Source organism: Taeniopygia guttata, chromosome 37 (assembly GCF_048771995.1).
Source record: "Taeniopygia guttata chromosome 37, bTaeGut7.mat, whole genome shotgun sequence".
NCBI classification, from domain to species: domain Eukaryota; kingdom Metazoa; phylum Chordata; class Aves; order Passeriformes; family Estrildidae; genus Taeniopygia; species Taeniopygia guttata.
The window spans coordinates 4,113,878-4,137,475 of record NC_133062.1 but is presented as its reverse complement, the minus strand read 5'-3'; the positions used below and the strand labels follow the sequence as shown (position 1 = coordinate 4,137,475).

Sequence of the window (23,598 nt, the reverse complement as noted above, 5' to 3'; positions counted from 1 at the left end):
GTTATTGTAAACACAGTACAGGTAGTTTTTAGTGTAGAAGGCAAACAGCGCCCTGAGGGCAGGGAGACTGCCACAGACCGACCTGCTAGACAGAGCTCAGCAGAGCAGACAAAGCTGTTAGAGAAAAGGGAAAATAAACGGCCCTGAGAAGCAAAGCTCCGCATCTCGACTCCTTCTCTGCCCGCGTGGGCTGGGAGAAAAGGACTTTTCACAATCTCGGAGTCATCTCGACCCCCAGAAAACCGAGAGGGGGTCTCCACTCGTCCCAGTGCCTGGTGAGGGGGGGTCAGTGCTCTAGGGGGGTTCGGGGGCACTGAAGGGGGTGCGGGTGTGGTTTTTGGGGGGTCCCGGCGCCCCCCGGGGCAGGGTCAGTGCTCAGCAGTGGGGGCTGCCTGGGGACCCCCCCGGCCCCCAAATCACAGCCGGGTCTCCTGCAAGGCACTGAGGGGAGGCTCGTTCACCCCCCTGCCCCCACCAGCATTGCCACACACCTTCCCAAAGTGTCCCCAAGTGCTCCCAAAGTGCCCTCAGAATGTCCCCGAGTCTCTGCAGAGGTGACACCGGCCTGATGACGGCCCAGTGGTGATGTTGCTCTGTGCACAGCAGCCTCGGGATGTCCTCCATGGCTCTTTGGCACCGGTCGGCCACTGCACAGCCACCGTGGCCAGGAGAGGGACAGAAGAAGAGGGTGTTGATGTCCCCAAGTGTCCCCAGCAGGTGACACGTGGCCAGGCGGGCACTGGCCTCCCACAGCTGCTCAGCCTCAGCCGCTGTGGCCACCAAGGCCGCACGGAAATCGGGACACCTCCATTGTCCCCTCCAGGGCAGCCTCGATGTCCCTGAGCCGGCGCTGCAGCTCCCGGGGGAAGGTGGTGGCTTTGCCACACGCGGCCACCAAGTCCCCCAGCAGCCCCAGGTACACCTCCAGCCGCTGTCCCCTCCCGGTGGCCGCATCCCTGCAGGCGTCGCGGAGCTCGGTGGCCGCCTTGGCCAGCCGGGCCCAGCTGTCCATGAGCCTGTCCAGCACACGCCTGGCGCTGCCCAGGGCTCTCACACAGGTCCAGGTGGTCCCTGAGGTGTCCCCGAGGTTAGCCAGGGTCCAGCCCAGGGAGGGGAAGGGTGGTGGCCCAGGGAGGGGACACGGTAGTAGCGCAGGGCGTGCTGGAGGTGTAAGATCATGGTCCCCACAGCCACCCGCAGGAACTCTGGGGACATGGCCAGCAGCACGTCCCTGTGTGGCCTGGCAACGGTGGCCATCAGTTCTCTCAGGGTGGCCACCAGCTCACCCAGTGTGGCCACCACAGCCACCATCGCCTCCAGCACCTGGTAGGAGGACAGCTGGGGATGGGACAGGGGAGGTGTCAGGGGCCTGGTGGCAGTTGTGGCCTCCTACAGTGGCCCCTGTGCCCTCCTGTGGTCCCGTTTGTCCCCTCCCTGGGGGGCTCTGCTGTCCCCTCTGTCCCTTTTGTCACCCCCTCATCCCCCACATTCCCCCCCCTGTCCCCTCCTTCCACCCTCTGTCCCCTCTGCCACCCCCGTGTCCCCCCTGCCGGGATTGTCACACCTCACGGGGCTCCATGGCCACTGGGGACACTCCGGGGAGGGGACACGGCCGGGGACAGTTGGGGACACGCGGGAACGCGGCGCGGCCGGAGAGGGGAAACAGGAAGAGGTGACGTCATCGCCCCGGCCCTGCCCCACCTTTGGCCGTTTTTGGGGGGTCCTGAGGAGATTTTGGGGGGGTCCTAGATGAGCTTTGAGGGGGTCCCAGGTGTGGCTTGGGGAGTCCCATGTGAGGTTTGGGGGGTCCCAGGTGAGGCTTTGGGGGGGTCCCAGGTGAGGTTTGGGGCATCCCAGATGAGAATTCTCGGTGATTTGGGGTTTCCCAGCTGCCCAGGTGAGGTCTAGGGATCCCAGGAAAGGTTTGGAGATCTCAGGTGAGGTTTGGGGGGTTCCAGGTGAGGTTTAGAGGGTTCCAGGTGAGGTTTGTGTGGTCCTGAGGAGATTTTGGAGGGGTGCAGGGGAGCTTTAGGGGGTCCCAGGTGAGAATTCCCAAAGATTTGGGGGTTGCCAGGTGAAAACAGTCCGGGGGGGCCGAGGGGGGAGGGGCTGGGGAGGTTTCGGGGTGTGTCCCATGAGTGGGGGAGGGGCGGTGAGGGAGGGTCCGGGGGAATTTGGGGGGGTAGGAGCAGGCAGGATGAACCCCCAGACACTGACCACGCCCTCTTTAGACCCCGCCCCGTGTTTTGGCCCCGCCCCTTGCTGCTGGACACGCCCACCCTGCGCCCCGCCCCCTCAGGCCCCACCCCTCCCCGTTCCCAGCTCCCGGTTCTGGCCCCGCCCCCTCCTGAAGCCCCACCCCAAATTAGCCTTGGCCCCGCCCCCGGATAGATTTTTATCAATGGAAACCAAAAATCGCCACAAATCGACCCAAAAATTCAAACCCAGGGGAGTGGGGGAGCAGGACCACACCTGTGATTTTGGGGGGCTCCAGGTGGGCTTTGGGGTGGTCCGAATGAGTTCGGGGGATCCCAGGTGTTCCTGGGTGGGTCCAAGTGGGTTTTGGGGGAGTCCTCGTGCATTTTGGGGGTCCCAGGTGGATTTAGAGGGGGATCCAGGTGAGTTTCAGTGGGGTCCCAATGAGTTTGGGGGGTGGGTCCAGCTGTCCCTGGGTCGGTCCAGGAGATCCTGGGTGGGACCAGGTGGGTTTTGGGTAGGCCCAGGTGGTTTTTGGGGGGATCCAGGTGTTTTTGAGGGAAGTTCAGATGTCCCAGGGTTGATCCAGGTGTCCCTGAGGCATTTCCAGGTGGTTTTGGGGGTGTCCCAGGTGTAATTTGGGGGGATCCAGGTGTTCCTTGGGGCTCCTGCTGTGTGTGTCACCTCAGCAGCTGTGATGTTGTGATGTTCCCCCCTCCCCAGCTGTCTCATCCCCCAGGTGCTATGATGTCATACACATGACATCACCATGTCCCTGCACAGGTGGCTCTGTCTCGCTGCACCCACCCAGGTGTGACATCACCTGTGTCCAGGTGTGACATCCGTCCCCAGGTGTAACATTACCTCTGCCCAGGGGTCACTCAGGTGTCACTCAGGTGTTACTCAGGTGTGATGTACCTGTGCCCAGGTGTGCCAGGTGTGCCAGGTGTCACTCAGGTGTGCCAGGTGTCACTCAGGTGTCCCTCAGGTGTCCCTCAGGTGTGGAATTGTGTTATTATATGTTTTATTATGTATAATTTCATTCCATGTACCCCCCCCCCCCCACGCTCTGTAGCAACCCCCCGGGTTTTCCCATCTGTCCCCGCGGTTTGCCTTCCCGGGAAAGTGCAGAGTCATTGTGTTTGCATCTCAGGCCATCTGTCAGTCACGCGGCGGGGTCGGCAGATGACCTGGGACCCTCCACCATTCCATCCCCCATTGGATGTACCCCTGCACCCCACTGCCCTCAGATCCCCCGTGGCGTTACTCCATTGGCTGCCCCGGGTTTCCCCTGTTCGGTACTTAACCTGCGGGCTGGGGACGCCCCGGGCTTTTCTCTCGCCCGGCCACTGCGTGCTGCTGCCGCCCCGCTCCCCCGCCGCGGCTTTTCTCTCTGCCGGCCCCCGCGTGCTGCTGCTGCCACCGCCGCCGCCGCCGCTCCGGACGACCCCGCTGCGGCTGCTTCACTCCGCGACCGCGGCTGCCGCTCCCGCCACGGCACCCGCATGAGTCGGCCACCGCGCCGCAGCCCCGCGCGCCGCCTCCCCTGGCTTGCGGCCAGCTCCGGAGCACGCCGCCCCGCCCCTGACCGGCAAGGCGGCACAAACAAACTCCAGCGCAGCACGCCGCAGTCTTTTCGGTTTTTGCTTTCCCAGCCAAACTGCAATAAACTGGAATTCTGCCTGTGGGAGAAAAGTCTCTCTCCCTTTATTCGCCGCGGGACACGCCTCTGCTCCCAGACCCACATAGCCCCGGCCGACGCCTGCGAGGGCTCGCCAGAAAAGACGGAGACTGCCCGCGCTCCCCTTCCGCCACAGAGCTAGCTGGGACAAAGGGGGGAAAAGAGAGCACTACGGCAGTTGTGGCGCCCAATGTGGGGCTTGGGAACTCCAGGCCACGGACTGAGGACCGCTGAGCCCCAAGAGGCTGGTGGATTTACCTCGTGGACGTTACAACACCCTCGCAAGCTGCGGTTCCGTTTTAAGGAGCCAGGGTTTCCAGAGGGCTTGGACCTGCAGCTTTGGCTTGCACCGCTGAAGTTCGGTCCCCCCACGGCGAAAACTTCACAGCTGGACTTTTCGTTTCCCCTTTGGACGTCGCTGGACCCGTGGTGAGTTACCGGGGTCCCCTGGGCTGGGTACGCCCTTCTCCTTTTGGGGTGGGTTTCTCTTTCTCCCACAAGGGGGCGATAAGATCCCACATTTTGTCTCCCGCTGCAGGGAGTGTGTAAGGGCAGGCTACCTAGCTTTCCGATAGAGGTATTTTTTTTCTTTTGTTATTTTACCAGCCGCGAGGTTCGCGACACACTTTAACATCGACATAATGGGTGCAAAATTGTCTGTGTCGCACGAGAGAATTTACGTTCAAATCCTAGGAATTCTAGTTGGGGGAGGAAAGAGATGTAAAAAGTCAGACGTTAAGCGTTTTGCCCAGTGGCTTTGGCAGTCCTTCCAGGACATCTCGCAGGCAAATTTGTACCAAATTCAATTCTGGGACCGAGTTGAAAAAGAAATTGCTCAAAAGGACGACCAGTCCCTCTCAATTTTCATCCATCTGGCAATCCAATTGAGAAATATTGTCAAAAATAACTGTGAAGGGAAGCCAGAGCCACTCCAGGGCGAATGCATCCCTCGAAGCCCCCCAAATCCCCCAAACTCCCTCTCCTATCCCTCTCTCCCTAGCCCGGGGATTCTCAGACAGGCATCCCGGCAAAACCAGCCGCAGGCAGATTCTGGCCTCTCTGTCAACCCCCAGGTTCCATCACAGGACAATGCTGGCATCGCCCTGCACCCTTCCCCTCCCCAAAGTTGCTCTCTTTGTACAGTCCTGCCCCATAGTAGTAAAGTTGTGAGTTTTAAAACCCCAGATCCCTCTCCACAACCTTTCCCTGACCTTTCCCAAAATAATCCCCTTCCCTGCCCCAGGGCACAAGATGGAGGGGACCACATGGCATGCCCATCCCCCTCCCTCCGTGCTTTGTCTCCCAACGACCCCTTTCACCCTACAGCCAACCCCTCCCACTCCCGAGACTTCTCCACCCACCCCTCCCCTCCACCCCCTTCTGGCACCTCCCCTAATGAATCATTCAGCAGTCCTCCCTCCGACCCCACCCCTAGGGGTGAGGTAACACCAGCCACACCCCCCAGCCCTGGTCCTGCCTCTGCCCTCCGTTCCCACGACCCGCCCTCTGGTTCCCATGCCTCGATTCCTGAGGGGGGGGGGGGTGCGGGAGGAAGGGGGGAGGGGGGAAGCCGTGACCTGCCGCAACCCCCGCTTGCCTTTTCTGCTGCACCAGTCACCTACATGCCGCGGCAGAGGGGCAGACCCCTTGCACAGTGGGCCCCTATCCCACAGGCTGTGATTAGGGATGTTTGCAAAGCCCAAAAGGAGTTTGGCCGGGAAAGTGAATACTTTAGGGGGCTGTTAAAAGTCACAGTTTCCTCCAATGAGTATGTCCCTGCTGACATGCGCGCTCTGTTTTTGTGCTTGCTTACTCAAGCTGAGTTTTTGGTATGGGAATCCATATGGAGGCGGGAGGTACGAGATGCATTACCCCAGCTTTGGGCAAAAGCCGAGACCTCCTCCGACACCGATGGAGGCATGTTAACCATTGATCACCTGTGTGGGATGGGGGAGTGGGACGTGGCAACAACACAGGCGGAAAAGATTCCAAGAGGGGCACTGGCAGCAACTGCCAAGGCGGCAGAAAAAGCATTTTTTAAGTTAAGACCCAGTGGTCCTGTTGTTAACTGTTTTTCTCTCAAGCAGGAGACACAGGAATCTTTCGTTAGTTTCATAGACAGGTTGTACAGGGCAGCTGAAGCACAGGTTCCAGAGGAGGGATTGAGACACGGCATGGTGAAGCAAATCGCCCTGCAGAACACCAATGAGGCCTGCAGACAGGCAATGCTGAGCCTGCCCCTCGACCCAGAGCCTACGCTCCAGGCAGAGTGTGCAAGGGCCCTTTGTGACACGGTGCAGCATGGTCACTGTGGTATGGAACGGGACAGGGTATCCAAGGGCCCTTTGTGACACGGTGCAGCATGGTCACCGTGGTATGGAACGGGACAGGGTATCCAAGGGCGCTTTGTGACAAGGTGCAGCATGGTCACCGTGGAATGGAACGGGACAGGGTATCCAAGGGCCCTTTGTGACACGGTGCAGCATGGTCACCGTGGCATGGAATGGGACAGGGTATCCAAGGGCCCTTTGTGACATGCTGTGGCAAAGGTGTTGGCAGTGACAAGGCCACTCCACAGTGCTCTGTGCATGCGACAAGACAGGATGGAGAGAGCGGTGCTGTGAGGAGCCCTCGCACAGCCACTTGTTCCTTGCTGACCCAGAGCTTTCCCGAGGTATTACTCCTGCAGGTGACCTCATGGCCAGACCAGAACACTTGGTGACCTCTGGCCTTCCCGAGGCATCTCTTCTGCAGCTGCCCTCGAGGTCAGACCGTGGCATTTGCTTTGCACTGTCCTTGACAGGAGTCTCCTGTCCTTGTGGCTGGAGCCCCCAAGACCAGAGTGCAGGACTTGCTGTCCTGTAGCCTTGCCCAGACTTCACTCTTGCAGGTGCCCTCAAGGCACGACTGCAGCACTTGCTGACTGGGACCTTTTCCTTTTCACCTTCTGCAAGTAGCCATGAATCCAGGCAGTGACGTAGAGCACAGACCTGCGAGCGTGCCCAAGCTGGCTTGGGGGAAGGAGGAGAAAGAAGGCCCTGGAGCTGCCCCAGCACAGCAGCCTGAAGAGGTGGAGCAGTTCCAGCCACCACAGAAGGGTGAGTGGCAGAGCTGGGCCACAGGGCTGGTGCCTGCAGCCAGCTTGGCCCCATCCCATCCCATCCCATCCCATCCCATCCCATCCCATCCCATCCCATCCCATCCCATCCCATCCCATCCCATCCCATCCCATCCCATCCCATCCCATCCCATCCCATCCCATCCCATCCCATCCCATCCCATCCCATCCCATCCCATCCCATCCCATCCCATCCCATCCCATCCCATCCCATCCCATCCCATCCCATCCCATCCCATCCCATCCCATCCCATCCCATCCCATCCCATCCCATCCCATCCCATCCCATCCCATCCCATCCCATCCCATCCCCTGGGGCCATGCCCATGGACAGGAGGGAATAGGGGCCGGGCAGACACCCCACAGCCGTGCTCCATGCCCTGGGGCGGCGCGGGGCTGTCCCTGCCTGGGCAGCGCAGGGCTGGGCTGTGTTCTCCGGCCTCTCCCGCAGCCCCTCAGCTCGGGCTGCGCTCGCTCTTTGCCAGGTGCAGCCGTGCAGCGCACACGAGAGCAGGAACGCACCCGTGGCCGCTTCCACAGAACAGCGCAGGTACCTGCAGCCATCCCCACCTGGGCTGGGCCTGCTGGCACTGCTCAGCCCAGCACTGTGCTCGGAGCACTCCATGCAACATCCCGGGCTTCTTGCCCTTCTGCTACAGATGGTTTGCAAATTCATGAAGAGGATTCGGGAGGAAGAGAGCAGCGTCATGGGCACTGTGGTCAGAGCGTACTCTCCCATCTTCAAAAGCAAGACCAAGTGCTGCCCTGCTGGATATGCTTGTGGAGGAGGGTCCTTCCAGCCCAAAGCAAGTGAGCAGCCTGTGGCCAGGGTTTGATCCTCCCAGCAATTGCGTGGCCTCCCAAGCCACACCTGCTGTTCCCTGGAAGCCTTTGAGGCCATGGCAGTGTGGTGGCAAGGGAAGCACTTCTCTGGGGCAGCTGGGCACATTCCTTCCTCTGGCAGCTTTCCAAGTCTCCCCTGCCTTCTCCAGGTGCCCGCCATGGTGAGGTACATCCTCGTGGCCAATGAGTTTCCTGAGTACAATCTGTACAGGCTCCTTCTGGATCTGACAGAGGCACAGCCCTCTGACGTGGTGATGGCTCTCCTGCGTGTGGCCCCAGTGTGTGACAGGTACGGGGCCCACGTGTCCACAAGGCTCAGCAGCCTTTCACCCTGTACAGCCTGTCCCAGGTGTCTGACAAACAGAGAATTCCAGGGCCCTCTGGCTGCTCCCTTTGCCAGCCCTGGTCCCTGCCAGCCCCCCAGTGTGCTGCCATGCTTCCCCCCTGCCCCTCAGGGGCCAATCCCCACAGGGCTGGGCTGCCTGCGTGCTCCCAGTGAGGGGCAGTGGGCAGAGGCAGGGCTGGCAGAGCAGCTCAGCTCCCCGCTGCCGCCCAGGCCACGCTGCTGTGTCCCAGACTCCTCTGAGACAGAGCTCTGACCCCACAGAGCTGCTTTGGCCATGTTGAAGAGCATCATGTGCTCGCGCAGGACTGCAGAGCTGGCCATGCTCGAACTCCTCGATGTGCTGGGGAGCTGGCCAGAGCACAGCACGTGCACCTCCGATGGGGACCACACGGCTGTCCTTGCCCTGGCTGTGAGTTTCTGCCTTTGCTGGCCCCAAGGCCACCCCTCCAGCAGCTCTCCATCCTCCCTCCCCCACGGCGTCTCCCTGCCTCAGGCGCTGGGCTGAAACCTGGCCTCGGGGCAGCTTCGGGGCCACCAGGCCCGGTGCTCCCCCTGCGTCTCTCCGGGCCTCTCCCTCCCGTGCTCGGGCCCTGCCAAATGGACACCTCGGCACTGAGCGCTGTCTCGGGCTGCTCTGTCCTTTGCAGGCAACTGAGGTGATGTGGAAGATCCTCCAGTTGCCCTGTGTCCCACAGATGGTGACCGTGTATTTCCCCCACCTGTTTGTCCATCTGCTCTTCCAAGTGCTCTTCAGCACTCTGGATATGCCAGAGGAGGTCGATACCTTCTGGAAGGGATGTCAGCAGCAATACGGCCTTACCACCAGCCCCAGCAGGTGCTCCATCCCAGTCCTCCTGTCCTTGCCACATCCCTGGGCAGGAGCCAGTGCTCCCAGTGTGACCTGGGCTTTGCTCTGCACACAGGTTTGCAGTGCGGACCCTGAAGTCCCTGCTCTGCCAAATGCAGCACGAGGATGTGGTGGTGGCAATGGAACACAAGTGTGGCTGGGACACACTGCTCTGTGCTGACACTCACCACTGTGCTGTGGGTCTGCTGGGCAGGTGAGACCCCCTTCACACTGCTGCCTCTGACATTTGTGCTCTGTGCCTGGGGTGCCCCACACAGTCCCTGTGGTCATGGGCCAGAGGGCCTTGTCACCGAGGGACAGCCAAGCAGACTGAAAAAGGCTGGGAGAGGAGGGTGCCCACAAGGAGCCGCCTCCCAAATAGCCCAGGGCCCCTTGCAGGATGCTGGGGAAAGACCAGACCTCTGTGAGTCAGTCCTGGGAGAGGTTTGTCCCCCTGGCCCACAGCCTTGGTTACTTTGTCTCCTGCCAGGGAGATGTCCTGTGTCTCCATCCCCCTGTGCTCTCGGATCGCTCGCTACCTGCTCCGGCTGCTCAGCACACAGGAGCCACGCTGGGAGCTGCCCTCCCTGGCGTTCTTTGTGGAGGTGAGCCTGAAGGCCAGCGCTGCCTCGCTCAGCTGCCTCCCGGCTCTCTGCCCTCTCTTGGCCGCAGTGCCTGGGACGGTGCCCGCGCCCTGTGCTGCTGCCTGGGCTCAGCCCTGTGCGGTTCTGGGCTCCCGCCGGCCGGTCCCCTGTCACTGCCCTGTGCCTTTCAGGTCCTCGAGTGCCTGGAATTGAGTGAACGCGATGCTGACAGAGTCCTGCAAATCTTGTCAAGGCACCTGAGGAGCGAGTGCAAGGAGAGGCATCACCTGGCGCTCAGGGCCCTTCTCGAGCTCATCAATGATCCCTCCATGGTGAGAAGGGGGCAGGGGCAGAGGCTGCGCTCAGGAATGCAGTTGCTTGGGCTTGGCTGGGCTTTGGGCGCTGGGCCAGCTGCTCCCAGCTCTCCTGCCTCCCGCTTCAGCTGCCCAAGTGCTTTGGAACAGCCCTTTGGCCTCTAGGCCCTGCAGCAGCAGGATGGCATTTCACAAACTTGTGTTCCTCACAGAGAGAAAAAATGTGGAGCCTGACTGAAAGTTTTGTGGAGCTCCTGTGGGATGCGGATGGAGAGACAGTTAGCATGACAGCCATGCTCCTCAACTTTATCATCTTGGACAAGGACATGCTGATACCCAGCCCCATCACACTGCAGCTGGTTGAGGTGCTTCTGCCACTCCTTGACCACATAAGGCTCACTGCCCCCAGCCACGGCCACTGGCTGCTGCCCAGACACTTTGTGCCCTGTGGATTTGCAGCCCTGCACAAAGCTGAGCCCCATGCAGCCAATGCTGAGGTCTCTTTTTCTTCCCTTCATACAGGACAATAGCCAAGTGCAGCTGCTCTCCATACTGCTCTTCTGAAGAGTGGTGACACTTCCACAGGAAAAGGAAAATGAATCCCTGAAGACACACGTGCACCAGAGCCTGCTGCCACTCTCCTTCCACTGCCATGATGAGAACCAGCGAGTGGCAGAGGTGAGGACTTGGCAGCTGCTGCTGTTCCCCTGGCAGGGGCTGGGCTGCCTCCTGCCCTGGCACCTCGCAGGCTGCAGCCTCCTCCAGGCCCTGGCACAGGGACGGGTCCTGCGCCCTGGGCTGTGGGGCCATCTCCGCGTCTCTGCTGCTCTCCAGGCTTCTCAGGAAACGCTGCTTTGTGCGGCCAAGTTCCTGAAGAGGACGGAAAAGCTGCTGAAGAACCAGAAGCTGTGGAAGTTCACCGAGTGCCTGGTAAGGAGGGCCGGGAAGCCGCACCCCAGCCTGGAGAAGCCCCCTGAGCGTGGTGCTCGGTGTGCGGGCTGGCAGCTGTGCCCCTGCCTGCTGCTGCAGCCCGAGGCCGCGCGGGCTCTGCTCCAGGCTCCTGCGGCCCGAGCCGGGTGCCCATGGAGCCCCGGCCCGGCGGGGCTGCAGGGCCAACCCTTCCCTCCTGCCGCTCTCTGCAGCTGGCAGAGGACAGCAGCAGCGTGGCCGAGCACCTGCGCCGGGCCCTGCCCTACCTGCAGAGCCCACAGGAGCCCCTGCGAGAGGCGCCGTCAGGTTCATGGGTGAGCCACGAGCCGGGCCAGGAGGGCGTGTGGGCACAGGGCTGGCAGCGCCGCTGGCAGGGAGCTGTGCCGCTGGGCCTGACAGGCTCTGTGTTCCCAGGGATGGCCAGGCAGAACTTGAGGGGACAGCAGGAAAAGCTCCAGCTGATCCTCAATGGTGAGACAGGGCAGCGGGCTGACAGCGGGGGCTGGCGGGGCGAGCTGCAAGCCCTGCCCCGGCTGTGGAGAGCCCTGCTCTCCTAGGTCGAGTACACAGAGATTTCAGGGACACGTGGGGCATGCGTGGCCAGCAGCTTCGGGCTGATCCCCTTGGTCCCTGATCCCTCCCGGCCATGGCAAGAGCCGGCTGGGATGGCACTGGCAGGGGGGGCTCCCCTCGGCTCCCCGCAGAGTCAGGATCTGACCATGGCTCTGCTCCTCTCTCTTGCAGCCCTTCAATGCCTGACAGAGGATGTCAGTAGTGCCATGTCAGAGCTGGCACTTCAAACATTGCATGTGCTCCGGGCAATACAGAGTGGGCGATACTCCATCTTCCAGAAGTTGCAAGATCATACAGCCCTCTGCGATGTCACACGGACATCTCTGTGATGTCACACAGCTCTCTGTGATGTCACACGGACATCTCTGTGATGTCACACAGGATCTGTGAAGTCACATAGCCCCTGTGACATCACACAGCACTCTGTGATGTCGCATGGATGTCTCTGTGATGTCACACAGGATCTGTGATGTCGCTCTGACCTGTTATGCCACACAGCCCCTGTGATGTTACACAGATCTCTGTGATGTCACACAGCCCCTGGTCTCTGACTGTGGTAATTTATCTGTCTTCCAGCCCTTCAAGCCATGAGCGAAGATGAGAGCCCATCCTCCACTAACCTGGAAATTCAGACAATTTTTGGACAAAGATGTGCAGAACTAAGGTCATCTGCTGGATTCAGAGAACCAGGGTCCCAAGCAGAGTACCAGGAGACAGTGAAGAGAGCAGCAGGACTCAATGTCACTGGAGCTCCAGGCACACCTGATGCTGGCCACAGCTGTGCCTGCTGCAAGCTCCCATAGCTGCTGCCTTCCCCCTCCCTGTTGACAGCTCCTCCCTCCAGCCCTCAAACGCTGCCCATTCCCTTTTTTTGGCCCCCATCTCATCCCTTCCCTTTCCCTTCCATTAATAAACAGTTTGGTTTCTCCCCCTTACCTGCATCTCTGTGGAGCTGAAGCGGCGCAAATCCCGGGCCCTGGGACACACAGGCCCCTGCTGCTGTTCTCTTCCACGCCGTGTTCTGTGCACACACACACAGAGGAACAAGGGCAGATCAGGCTGGAAAGGTGCCTGTGCTGAAGGTGCAGTTCCACAACCCTGTGGAGTTGCAGATCTTGCTGAGCAGCCTGGAGCCCCTGGAATTTGGAAGAGCCGAGCTGAGTATGCTCTGAAGGCAGCTGTGAGGGATTCCATGGCAAGCTTCCACGGAGGGCAAAGGAGCTTGGAATGCTGGAAGTTTTCAGGAATAGCTTCCTGAAGGCTCAGCAGTGCTCCATCCCTGCACAGGATCAGGGAGAGGGCAGAACCAGTGACCATCCGGGCTTAGCAGGGAGCTTTGGGTGTGCCTGAGAGCAAAGGAAGCAGCAGCGCGGTGCCCGAGACTGGGACGCACAACCCTGCCAGTGCCCGGAGCGCTGTCAGGCAGTGCCGGGATCCCGGCTGTGGGTCTGGTGCCCACAAGTGAGGAATGGCAGCCCCAGGCTCAGAGCCAGTCAGAAAGCCAAGCAAGTGAGAGCAGAGGGAGGGCACCCTTCCAGTCTCTCTTGGGCATGGCCACAAAACAGCCCCTGCTGCTTCTTCCTCCGCCTGTGTTTGGGCTGTGCTGGTGGCAGAGGCAGCCAGGCTGTGCTCTGCCTTCCAGAGCCTGTTGGGAGCGGGCATGAAAAGCGCTGTGTGCACAGCGGAGAGGCCTGGAAGGTGCTGGCAAGAGCGTCCTGCGGGAGCAGGGCTCTGGGCTCTGGCTGGGAACAGCCTGGTCTTGGTGCCGTGGGCGCAGGCAGGAGTTGAGGCAGGTGAAGAGGCACTGAGCAGCTGGTGTTTGTAGAGGGCCTGGGGCTGCCCGTCTGAGCCTCCACCTGGAAAGGCACTTGGGGGAATAGGAGCTAGAGCTGGACTGCCTGTCCTGAAAGGACATGAAGTCCTTCAGCCTTGCCAGCGTTTCTTAAGGGTGTGTTGGTGTTGAGCAGAAAAGCTGCACATTTGGGGTAATGCATTTGGAGGACAGGGGCTTGCTTCTCAAGGAAAGTGCTTCCCAGGGAGCTCACAGTGAGGCAGGTGCAAGTGTCCCCCTTTGGCTCTCTGTGCTCCTTTCAGTCCTTGAGGCCCGCTGCACTTGGCAGAGGGACAGGGGAAGGGAGAAGGCTGTGAAGAGCAGGTTTGGCATCCACCTGGACCTGCAGAGACCAACCCAAGCACCTGCAGCAGCGTGTGTTACCCCCCCTTTGGACAGAGGGGTGAGCAGAACCATCTCTGTCCATCTGTGAGCCCCAGAGCTCTCTGTGGGCGCTGTGAATTAAAAGGCCTTTACACACTCACGTTTCACATCTTCCCTGTCTGCTGTGTTTCAGCTCTTGGCAAGATGCATTTGCCTCCTGCTTGCTGGGAGCTGCTGTGGCCCAGGGCCAGCACAGAGCTGGGCTGGGTGGGCCAGGCAGTGTGGTGGAGAGTCTTGGCTGATCTTGGTGTGTGCCTGGCCTCAGAAAAGGCTTGGAAGGTTTGCCTGCCAAATGTCCTGCTCACTGGCTCTCCCTGTGCATCTTGGAGAGCACAAGGGAGGCATTTCTGGCAGCTGGGCATCAGCAGGCCTTCAAATGGGGGCGTGTTGTGGAGCGAGCCCAGCTGAGATACCCTGAGAGGAGCCCAGGGCTCCTTGCTCCTCTCTGCTGGCCCGTGAGTGTCTGTCTGCTCTCGGGATGGCCCTGGCTGTGTCACGGGTGCTGCGTGGACACGAGACAGCCGCTCCTGTCCCGCTGGGTCCCAGCAGCACCTGGCAGCTGTCCTGCATCCACATCAGGATGCTGGCCAAGAGAGGCCCTGGAAGCTGAGGCAGCTGATTTGAAGCTTCTGCAGGTGCCAACAGGTCAAGGCCAACAGTGTTCCCTCAGGATACAGCATTCCTGAGGGGCTTCCCCAGAGCTGCCTGGTGCCACCCACTCCTTGTGGCACCAGTTGCTTTCCTGTGGAAGGTTCTGCCTTCCCCAAGAGCACAGAGGGAGCTGGAGAAAGAGCTTGCCAGGCTGCTCTCCATCCTTTACCAGCAGCCCTGGGTGAGCAGAGTAGTCCCAGCTGAGCACAGATGTGCCAATGGAACAGCCGTGCACGGGAAGGCTCAGAGGGAAGGATGATCCAGGATCCATAGGCCTGGCAGCCTGAGCTTGCTCCAGGGGAAGGCCTTGGGGCAGATCCTCCTGAGTGCCATCCCACGGCACGTGCAGGGAACCAGGGGGTCTGCTGGAGGGTGGGAAAGCTCTGCAGAGGGACAGGGACAGCTGGGGGTTCTGGTGGGGTGTGGGGGGCTTGTGTGGGAGTTTAGGGGGGTGGTGTTGGTGGGGTGTTGGGGAAGGAGTTGTCTGGAAGGTGAGAGGTCTAGGCTGGAATTTGAGTCAGTTTGAAAGCAGCATCTGTGATTGGCACAGCTTTGGTTACAGAGGGCTCAGCTCTGTATATCTGTGAATATCTGTGACTTTTCCTCTTCATGGTCCTGACTCTCCTGCAGGGACCGATGGGGGCGAGCTGTACTTTATTGGCCACTTAGATATCTCTACCAGGGGAAGAATTAGCCCCTTTATCTTCTACTCAGAGCTTTTATATTCCTTGAGAGAGTTAGGATATTATCATCCCTTCATAGAAAACCATTTGCAAAGCAAAGAATGGCCCTTAGTTTTTCCTTTTTTTTGTGTAGTGTTCTGTTCTGTAAAGTGACCCTCAGTGGATGAGGTTAAGGCAAATGAGTTGCTGCTTTGAGATGGGAAGCAAAATTCCAAATCTTCATCTCCTCACACCATCCCAATTAATTTGGGAAGTTTGCACCATTTTGGAACTACTTGAGTTGTGCAACGGGAGTAAAACTTTCCTGAACTGAGGATTCTTACTTGCCAGATTCTTCTGTTCCTTTGCTGTTAAGGTGTTTTTGTGCTGAAGGCAATAACTTCAACGAGAAAATAATTTCAGCATGCGGTAAGAGCTTCTGACAGAGACCAAGTGTTGCCAGCAGTTGCTTCAGGTGTTCCTGCCAAGCAGGAGCACAGCCCCCAGTGCAGGTGGGTTTGGCTCCCTCTGGCACAGAAGCCCCCAGGGGCACAGGTCTCTGGGGCAGGAGATGGGCACCAGCGCTGCCAGGGCTCGGGGGTGACAGCTCTGCTTGGGCAGGGACTCTGCCCTCACCTGCTGGTGTCAGCGCTCCCCGGGCCCCAGGGCTCAGAGCAGCATTCGTGCCCTGGCCCACAGTTCCTTGTGTGTGCCACACCCGCGGGTTTAGGATGGCAATGGGCTGGGACGTGTCCCGAGGAGGCCGTGGCAGCTTCCATGGAAGGTCCCATTCCCTTCCCAGCGCGGCTGCGTTGGCAGCCCTGGGGGCTCCTGCTGCTCTGAGCCCGCAGAGCAGGGCAGCATTTGCTGATGGTCTGAGCCGTTCCTAAAGATCCTGTTGGGCTCTCTCAGACACTTGGGACAAGGCATTCCTTCCAACCTGGGCCACTTTGGGGGGCTGGCGGTGGCCCCAGGGCAGGTGGCAGTGCGTGCAAGGGCCCTTTGTGACATGGTGCAGCATGGTCAGCGTGGAATGGAACGGGACAGGGTATCCAAGGGCCCTTTGTGACACGCTGCAGCATGGAACGCAGCCGAGTGTCCAAGGGCCCTTTGTGACACATGGTGACACAGGAGCTGGTGGTGACAAGAGCACACCACAGTGCTCGGTGCACGCGACAAGGACAGGACTGGACAGAGCAGTGCTGTGAGGAGCCCCTGCACAGTGCTCATTCGTGTCTGACCCGGAGCTTTTCCGAGGTGTTATTCCTGCAGCTGACCTCGAAGCCAGACCACAGGACTTGCTGACCTGTGGCCTTCCCGAGGCTTCTCTTCTGCAGGTGCCCTCGAGGGCAGAGTGTGGGACTTGGTTCCCCGGAGGCATCTCCCATCCCTGCTGCCGGTGCCCTCGAGGCCAGAGCACCATCCTTGACAGGAGTCTCCTGTCCTTGTGGCAGGAGCCCTCGAGACCAGAGCACAGGACTTGCTGTCCTGAGCCTTCCTGAGGCTTCTCTCTTGAAGGTGCCTTCCAGGCAAGAAAGCAGGACTTGCTGACTCGGAGCTTTCTGAGGCATCTCTCCTGCAAGTAGCCACAAATCCAGTCACTGACATGGAGCAGAGAGCCCCAAGAGTGCCCAAGCTGGCCTGGGTGGAGGAAGAGGAAGAAGGCCCTGGAGCTGCCCCTGCACACGAGACTGTGACACGGCAACAGAGAGCGAGGCACAGCTCCGGGTGCTCCCCGTGAACCTCAGCTCTGGGACCACTGTCTGCCCCAAGCTTCAGGGGCTGCAGGGGGAGCCCGGCTGGGCTCTGCCCTGGGGCCATCCTGCAGGGACAGCTGCACACAGGGAGCATTCCCTGCCACAAAGAGCCAAGCCAGGGCTGCAGGGCAGCTGCTCCAGCCCCGACTGCACTGCTGAGTGCTGTGCTCTGGGGCTGGGGCTCCCCGCACAGGGGACTGCACTGGTGTGCCAGAGGGGACAGAGAAGCTGCAGCTTCAGCCTAACTGAGGTGGGTGCGTGGGCTGGGAAGAGTGGGGAGGCTCAAGGGGATTCACAGAGCTCATCCTGCTGCAAGGACGAGGAAAAGGGAGTGGGAACTCAGCAGTGAGGAGAGCTGGGGGCTGAAGAGCAGCTCTGAATGACACTAAAATCCCACCGGACCTCTGAGACATTGCTGCTCCTCAGCCAGTGACAGGATGAGTCCCTAAGCCTGGGGCTCGGCCTTCCTCATGGTGAGGGGCACCAAGGAAGGCAACAGTGTGATGGAGACTGGAATGGGCTGGGAGCTCACTGGGGGAAAATAGGGAGCAGTTGGGAAGTAAAAGGCAGGTGGGGGAGAGAACAGTTCAGAGAAGGGCTGAGCTACAGCTTGAGCAAGCTGCAAAACGTCATTTGGGGTCATCCCAGATTGATTTCATTTCAGAAGTTATTGAACAAGTATATGCTTTGAGTGGTGCCATGTTTTACCTTGGAGGTGTACACTCTGCAAACTTGAGCTGTGCTGCTGAAATGCTCAAGCAAGTCTGTGCTGCAGGTCACCCCATTTCTCCTTTGGCTGATTGTGGCACGGTGCTGAGCTCCAGCAGAGCCCTGGCAGAGCCCAGAGCAGCCTCAGCACCCGCAGAGCCCGGCTGCAAGGAGAGAAACCAGAAAGCCCCGTCTAAAGCCAGGGAATCTCAGAAACACGGAAAGCTGGATAAGACAAACGCAGGTTCAAACCAATGTGGTTCATCAAGCGTTCTCCGTTTATTCAAGATAAGGTGGTAGTTTATATAAGCTTCCACATAGTTTACAAAAACAAAGACACTCTAATTGGTAGGCTAACATTGTTTAACTTTTCCTTAAAACGGCCTACACTTTACACCATAAAACCTATACTAATTCACACCCAAGCAACCCAGTGGTCCCCACAACACCTTAAGACTATTTTCTATCTGCGCCACAAGCTCTGAATTTCTAACTGCGTCAGAGGCTTGAAGGCCCCACCAGGCCTCAATCTGAGGCCTAGACTGGAGTAGCTCAACTTTCACAATTCATGTCCTCTTTCTCTCAAAAATGCTGCAACAATTCCCTCTTTTTCTTTTTGAGCTACTCAGGCTGGAGTGAAGGCGCAATGAACTAATTTTTGCACACACTGTAAAAAACACGGTATAACAATTAAAATAACTATAAAGATAAAAAAAGTACAATACCAAAACGAATTAAATCTTTGACTCAGCCAAAAAACCTAAAAAATTGAGCCAGTTATCAAATTGAGTGTCCACTACGATAAGTTTTTTTTTCTCATGTTGTCCTTCAATTGCATTAACTGTTTATAAATTGATTGAGAATGGTCAGACAATTCATGCAGCACATGCCCTCAAATTCTTCGCACCCATGTCTTTGTGCTAAAAGAAGGAAATCAATTGCAGATCTGTTTTGTAGAACCGCATGACGGGTATCGTCTACATCTGCAGCAAGCTCACTTATCAATTTAGATGTGATATTAATTTGTTTTCCTGTCCAGCAGGCTAGAGTTCTCAATTGTGTGAGCGCTTTTGATGAGGCGACCCCTGGGGCAAAGAGTGAGGCTACTGCTACAGAGGCACGCCCCCACAATGACACTATATCTTTACAATTAGGGTCCATTTGGAGAACACTGCGTTTGGCTCGTTGAGTCTTCTGAGGCAATTCGAGAACCTGATGTATGGTGGGAGCAAAAAGCGTCAACCTACCGATATAACATGGGCCTCCCCTAGCATTCTGAGGGACTGCTGACCAGGCTCGGTCCCCACAAATGAGGAAGGTTCCTGGGGGCAGTTTTCCTGCACCACCTCTTGGTGGTGTCACAGATTGAGTCGAATTGTTACAATATTCTGAATAGTTGTAATACAATGGTGATCTGGGAGACAACCAAGTGTCGTCATCTGTCAATTTTCCATTTTCTTGAGTTGGTTTGGTAGCATAAGATCCAAATATCAAACAGTAATTTCCTGGGACAGAACCCAAAAGATCAAATTCTTGAAGACTGTCGTCAGTAAATTTAAGGTTTTGCACAAATGCAACAGCTTGCGCTCCCAGAGTGCTATTTAGATTTATTTGAGCTCAGGTCCAAGTTTTGAACTCTGCAATGGGACCCAATGAGATTCCAATTTAACAAGTACGAAAAGGGGTTAGACGGTGTGGCTAACAACAGGCAGAATTAATCTTGCCTAGTTTGTTTGGCCCAAGTGATCCACATATTTTCTCTCTTGTCAATGTCAAGGATTTCAGATACTTCAACAACCAAAATACTGCTTAATAAAAACATTGAGGCCTACCACATATTTCTCAGGTTTTTGAATGCCCTGTTTAACATGAAAGAAACAAACTTAATTCTAAACATAAACTATAACTTCTAATAAACTAACTTCTGATAAATCTAACTTCACACTTCTGATATTTCGACTTATTTCTCTGTACTCTAAAAAATTAATTTTCATCAGAACTGGATTCATCACGGGATGTTCCAGGCAAACTGTTGTCGTTGACGTTGTTATCACTGCGGGTTGGTATCTTTTTCATCTATTTTTAAAATTCTGTCTCTGCCTTTTTGTATCATTGCAGCAAGAGCATCTGTCCTGCCCATCTATAACATCATTAAGAACACACTTATTAAAAAAAAACTCAAAGCCCACGATCTTCTGTGGGTGAAACACAAATCTTTGCACAGTCCACTTTTGCTGTGCATCCTCTGATCCACTTGTGGAGAGATCAGTTGCTCTCTTGCAATTAATAAGTTCCACATTCTTCACTGAAATCCATCCAGATTCTGCACCTGTTAAAACACAAACAAACCCAACACCCCCACAGGGAATGGAGGGTCCTCTCTCAATTCTGTTCCCTAAAATTTGCATGAAGAAATGGAAATATCAACATCTTTGTTATAAACATGAAAAAACATCAAGAACAAAACAATGCACATAGTAAAGAAACTAACAACAAATAAAAATCAATCAGATAATAAACAATTAATATTACATATAAAATCACAGTTACCAAGTGCTACACTATCAAATTGTCATCCCAGAGTCTGCCGCAGCTGACAAACGTTAAAACAACAGAGATTTGGATAAAACATGTCCGGATCATGTCTCTCCAAAACTCCCTTTGAGGCTCAGCTGTCCTATATGGTCAAATTGTCAAGCCAAAAGGACTTGAATACTTTTTGATGCAGGAAACACCTGGGTCAATGACACCATCCACGTAGAGGCAGAGCTTGGCCAGAGCTCAAACTCTAATTGGAGGATATGTTTAAAACAAAAGTCTTAGAAATAACAGTTATAAGTAAAAAAATTTATTATTAAAAATTTATCAAACCATCAAATAATTGAACCTGTCTAAAATTTCTTTAAAGACAAAAATTCTCTAAATACAACAAACCTTTTCTTCAGAAATCTAAAAATTTGAAGTCTGAAATCTTGAACCAAAACTTGGACTATAAATTTGTAAAAGAAGATAAATTGCAGCTGCATAGAAGATTGAACAAAAAAAAAATCACATGAGTAATTAAAAAGTCAAAAACACAGGATCCTGAAAAAACACATCTTGTAATCAATCACCTAAAAAGACAATAAAACATATGAAAACTGACTGTAAATATTAAAACAACACCTCAATACCGTAACATCTTAATAATAATTCTTATCTCAAAAATCAGACAACTTACATTATATGATCAACTTATCAACAAGAAATGTTTAAAATAGTTTAAGACAATCTTTTCAAAGCATTCATATAACATTAGTAACAATCACTACTTATCTTTACCTACAAAACTTGACAATCATCATTTATCTTATTATCTATAAAACTCAAAAATCATCATTACCTATCTTATTATCTATAAAAACTCAAAACCAGAAATTGTGAACTCAATGACAACATTCCATCTGACTGACTCTTCTCAAATCTTTGTTTTCAGAGACATTTTTGGCAATTAAATCATTATTAACATTTCTATCTTTATACAGTGATTTTCATCTATATTGTATTTGAAATAACATTGATTTGCATAATGTCTGTCCCTCTTGGTATCTTGGAAAACACTCAGTACTGCTATACTTTTTCATTACGTCTTCTGACTTTTGCAAGGAATTGGAAAAATGCTGTTGAAATTTTTGCTGTGGTGTTGCAATCTCTCCATTGGTGACACTGCTGCTCTCGGGGTTGTTGTTACCGTGGCAACCAGGCTGTGCAGCGTCTCCGCCGCCATTGCGGGGTGCTGCGGGGAGATGAGGGGGCGGCGCCGTCTCGCTCCCATCCTTGCTGCGTCACTGTGGGGACGGGAGAGGAGACGCCCCTGATGCGGCCGCGCCCCGCCTGCTCCGACTCCACCGCGGCCGAGCCCCCGGGAACGCCCATCTCCCTCCTCGCGCTGTTGCTCAGCAACAAGGAGCCTTCTGTCTCTCGGCTGAAGTCTGCTTTGCCCCGGGCCGCCTCAGGCTCGGTGCTGGCCGGCCCTGCTCTGCCTGGCCCCGCTCTGCCTGGCCCTGCGCCCGCCGCTCCGCGCTGCCACTTCGCGCTGCCGCTTCTGCGGTCCGCCCGGGCGGTTGGCTGGTGCTTACCGCCGCACCCTGCTGCTCTCCGCCACAGCCCGTTGCCTTAGTTCTGCCAACCCGTTCCACAAGGGACGAGGAAGTGCTTTCTGTAACTTTTTCTTGCCTTTGTATCTTGTTTTGTGATCGCTTGTTCCTGCTACAATTGACATGCCGCGCTGGGTTGCTCGCCGCCGCTGCCGCTGCTGCGGGGGGGTGAGGGGCCAGCACCGCTTCTCTCCCGCCTCCGCGTTCTATCACTGCGTCCCAAAGCAGCTGCCCCAGCTCTTGCCATTCGATTTTACTAAAAATCAGCGAAGGCTTTTGCAGCTTGCCTTTGTTTCTTGCCCACAGAACCAACTGTTCCAAATCGGCTTCTTTAACCTTTTCAGCTCTCTTTGAGAGAATATGAAAGAGAAGCTGCACGGAAGCCTGGAGATCCCTATCCAAATCAAGCCCTTTAAATTGCCTCCATCTGAGAAAGGAGGTGAAAGGGTTATATGCTGCTTGCCTATCCATTACTCACGTCAGCGCTGTTGCAGCCCCTCCAGGCTTCGGCAGCACGTATCGGCTGAGCTCACCGCTGTGGTCACTCAGGGCGCGGCACCAGGTAGTGGAGCTTAATCGCCGTCCGTCTAGCTGCGGGACCCGACCCCAACGCAAACGTCTCACAGATCCAGGCGGGGGGATCCCATCCGTTCGGGCGCCAGATGTTGGTGAGAGAGTCGCAGGAGACAAGTCTCATGCTGTCATGATCAACAAGTCTCAGTTTATTGGAGTAGATTACAGTTTCTTTATACAAACACTAATTAGTTCATACATATTGCAAAAGCGAAGCTCAGGATTGGTTACCTTTTTATTAACACATATATCTCTTTGCGATAAGCCTTGCAGTTACTGCTTCTTATACTTGATTATCTTTCTGCATACTAAGCAATTTTACATCTTGGTTGTTAGGGAGACACCTGTATGTTCAAGGTTGTTAGGGGACATCTGTTTCTCAAGGTTGTTTTCATGCTACAAGTCACGTATTCTCACACTCTCATCAACTTAACCCTTTCGTGTCCCTTGCTGCGAAGCCATTCTTCAGCTAAACTCTCGACAGATTGTGAAAAGTCCTTTTCTCCCAGCCCGCGCGGGCAGAGAAGGAGTCGAGATGCGGAGCTTTGCTTCTCAGGGACGTTTATTTTCCCTTTTCTCTAACAGCTTTGTCCGCTCTGCTGAGCTCTGTCTAGCAGGTCGGTCTGTGGCAGTCTCCCTGCCCTCAGGGCGCTGTTTGCCTTCTACACTAAAAACTACCTGTACTGTGTTTACAATAACGTGCCAATATCTATCATTTATGTTGGACAGTGTGTCTCTACCTTCAACCAACAGAAAAGAGGCACCATCACAGCAAGACATGGAGGGCAAAAAGAAGGAGAAGAAGGTCAGGACACACCCAGATCCCTCCACCTTGTCCCATTGAAACCCGTATTTTAAAGTGTGAAAATTCTACTTTTCCACCCTGTGTTAATTCACCTACCACGCTACTCAAACCCTTGTGCCTTGTAATTCCTCATACAAAGTTGGCAATTTTCTCCAGGGGCTAAAACCACAGCCACCGGTGTTCTTGACACCATGCAAAGGTCTCCGAGGCCCCTGCCAGGGTCTCGAGCCATCCAGGGCAGCCAGAGGGATGTCCTGGATTCTGACACCCCCCAATTACCGAGCAGTGGGAGCCCCCCGGGCACTGCCCCCCCTCACCAAGCACTGGGATAGGGACTGGACCCCCCTCGAACCCTGGGAACCCCACAAGCACCGGGACCCCCCAGGCAGCGCCACCCCTGTGCACCGGGACAGGGACCGGGCCCCCCTCGTGCACCGACCCCGCTGAGCACTGGGCCCGAACCCCCTTTGTGCCCCCCCATCCATGACGGAGGTTCCATCCCCTGCGCTTTGACCCCCCAGTGCCGCGGGACCCCCAGGAACAGTGCAGGGACTGTGGGAGACCCCAAGGGCTGGGGTGGCATGGGGGGTTCACCAGCACTAGGGGAGTCCCTTAGGATTTGGTCCTTTCCCCCCTGTTGTCTCCCAGGAACCCCTGTT

The 23,598-nt window shown here is 56.2% G+C and overlaps 1 pseudogene; it reads right to left on the bottom strand.

Annotated features, from left to right (window-relative positions):
- Positions 1-23,598, bottom strand: part of LOC116807532 (uncharacterized) — a 1,256,502-nt pseudogene that overhangs the window by 358,399 nt on the left and 874,505 nt on the right.